The sequence below is a fragment of the Cibotium barometz genome, chromosome 41 (genome assembly GCF_041138505.1).
Source record: "Cibotium barometz isolate CiBa-2024 chromosome 41, ASM4113850v1, whole genome shotgun sequence".
Lineage (NCBI taxonomy): Eukaryota > Viridiplantae > Streptophyta > Polypodiopsida > Cyatheales > Cibotiaceae > Cibotium > Cibotium barometz.
The window spans coordinates 20,370,793-20,373,597 of NC_141086.1; the positions used below are offsets into that span (position 1 = coordinate 20,370,793).

Here is a 2,805-nt window from a genome sequence, read left to right on the forward strand (position 1 = left end):
TGCTAAATTCAAATTCATTGCAATTTTGAACAGATTTCCAAAATCTTGGTGCATATTTCAAGATTATATGTAGTTGATACAGGTTTTCAAGGATTAGTATAAATCTACAGTGCACAACAGAGTAATTTACAAATTATGCAAAGTGTTTTGTGTTGAAAGAAAATCTTGACACAGAGACAAAGCAATAAGTGATTCTTAATCAAATCTTTCTAATCTTGATACTTTCTTGCAAAGAAGATAGACAAAGACTACAAATTTGTTGGAATAATACAAATCTACATAAATTAGTATAAATCTTGATGTATTAGAAGTAAAAGAAGCAAGAAAAGTGTTGAGAAAACATTGTTTACAAGCACATACCTTGGTTTACAACATTTTAACACATTGCCATCAAGAAGATGTATAGCATGTTATTCTATTACAGATTTGAGCATCAATATTAGTTGATGCAAAAGTGTACAAGCTTTACAATTTTGAGTGTAGAAATTCAAAAAGTTGGTACTTAACGCTATGTTTGCAAGTATGGCACTGCTAGGAATTGAACCTAGTCCAATGGTATAAGCCAATGTGCCCCATACACCACAGGGTTCTCCTAACTTGCATACAAGGATTCTTGAGAGTGGCTAGTAGCAGAGAAGGCCAAACTTGCATACAAGGATTCTTGAGAGTGGCTAGTAGCAGATAAGGCCAAATTTGCATTGTAACACCAGATCTACATCTCTGTGGAAGCTTTCAAGGATTCTTGAGAGTGGCTAGTAGCAGAGAAGGCTGAATTTGCATTGTAACACCAGATCTACATCTCTGTGGTGAAAGCACACATGGAGATCATTGCTCAACAAGCTTCATGTTAAGGCAAGTCTCAACCATCTTATCACTGCTACAATAGTATGTAGGGGAGTGGTCAAGTGTAATACAGCCATTGAACATAAGGAGAGATGACAACAACAATTAGCACCATAGCCCTTGTACAGAAGTAGATGTATTTGGTGTTTATGCAACTCAAAGCCACTTAGTGCTGTTAACTTAACTAAGTCCTTGTGGTTAACATGTCAACACCATTAGTAGATGATCAGCAAATCCAAAGTGCAAGCCAATAGCCACATAGAAAAACAGTTCCATCATGCACCATGCAACACATCATGGTTTGCAAATTCATCTTTTCATCTAGTTTTGAGATCTCTACAGTGGTGCAACACTCATAGAACTCACATGTCTGCACATAAGCAAGTAGTCTCTGGGGTGCTGTACCATCTGATTGTGGAGGTGGAATCTGGGGGTCCTAAGAAATTGTAAGAGGTCAAGGTTCTAGAGAAGGCATGGGAGAATGCTAAGAAACTAGATTGGAGACGCTTATAGGCTCAAACAGGAAGGCCTAGGAGCTGAAACATCTTCTACATCAAGCTCCTAACAGAGCCTTTACTCAGGGGACCGATCCGTAACAAGTGATCACTCAGGAATTTGTGAAACCAGTTAGTGGCAATCGACACTCAGGCACAGCCAGACTTCCCATGGGCGCTGGATCAGCCTGGATCTAGAGCCACTCCCAAGTCTCAGGCACAGAGGGACTCCCCACCCTTCAAGTTTTCATAGCCTGCTGGCAGAAACACAGAGGAGAGCGTGGGCAGCATTGCTAGCGCCGCGCAGGAACGGATCCATGAGGTAGCGTTGCTAACACAGAAAGCACCATTGCATACGGAGGAGGGTGAGCTAATAGGAATACTCAGAGAAAGCCTCATCGAGCCTGTATAGCTCTCAGATTAACCATAGAAGGAGAGGAAGCCTTCGTGTGTGAAAGAAATGATAGAAGATTAACACATTGTGAGAGGAGAGGACCTTTAAAAAAACATTTATAGCTTTTTCACTCTAGGGTTTACTCGTCTTCTTTTCACACTTTTGCCCAGCTCTCAGATTAACCATAGAAGGAGAGGAAGCCTTCCTGTGTGAAAGAAATGATAGGAGAAGATTAACACATTCTGAGAGGAGAGGCCCTTCAAAAAAAACATTTATAGCTTTTTCACTCTAGGGTTTACTCATCTTCTTTTCACACTTCTGCCCACCCCACATTCTGGTGTTTTTGACCACTTATCCCTGCCCATATGGTTTCCACATTTCATACTTAATAGATTTTTTTTAACAACACCTTACCCTGGAGTCTCTTGGCCATTACAAACTATGGGCACCCATTGTATTCATACACAATCTCCACTTCCTTGTCCATCCATATTGGGCATTTAGACACGTACACTTTGGGTATAGCCTCGGGGGCTTGTTTATATGCTTGAGCCACAAGGAGTTTGTTTATGTGTTTTGGGATAGATTTGGTGCATTTGGGAGGTGTGCACATGCTTTGGGCCTTTCTGGGGCGTGTTTACATGCATTAGCATATTGTGAGTGTTATTCACATGCTTTTGGATTTTTTTTGGAGGCATGTTCACATGTATTTGGGGCTTGTTCATATGCTTTGAGCTTCGCAAAGGTGGTTCGTGTGCCATGTGGCCAATTAGTATATTTTGGACGTTCACACCTACATCCCCCTCTATATGCTGGGCAAAACCCTACGGGACCATACACCTCATCGTTGGCTACTGCTGGCGAGGACTCAAGCCGGCCTGTTGTTCTCTCAGGCTCCATCGCTCGATCCTCCCGCCCCTTAGAGGGATGTCTGTACACTAGGGTGGGCTTATTCACCGCACTAGCGTGGGCCCTCAGAACTAGACAGCATCATAATCTCTCGCCTCAACCGGCGAACCTTATTCTCCCAATGGTATGAGGGATATCTTGGGCCATTCCCGAGCTTTGCTAACG

At 42.2% G+C, this 2,805-nt stretch overlaps 1 long non-coding RNA gene across 1 annotated transcript; it reads right to left on the reverse strand.

Moving 5' to 3' along the window:
- Positions 1-395: 395 nt before the first annotated feature.
- On the reverse strand, positions 396-1,970 carry LOC147614758 (uncharacterized). The gene is made up of 2 exons (XR_015262882.1): positions 1,933-1,970; positions 396-1,780 (listed from the first exon to the last, which is right to left on the reverse strand). It is a non-coding gene; the product is annotated as an uncharacterized LOC147614758 (long non-coding RNA).
- Between the last annotated feature and the right edge of the window lie 835 nt (positions 1,971-2,805).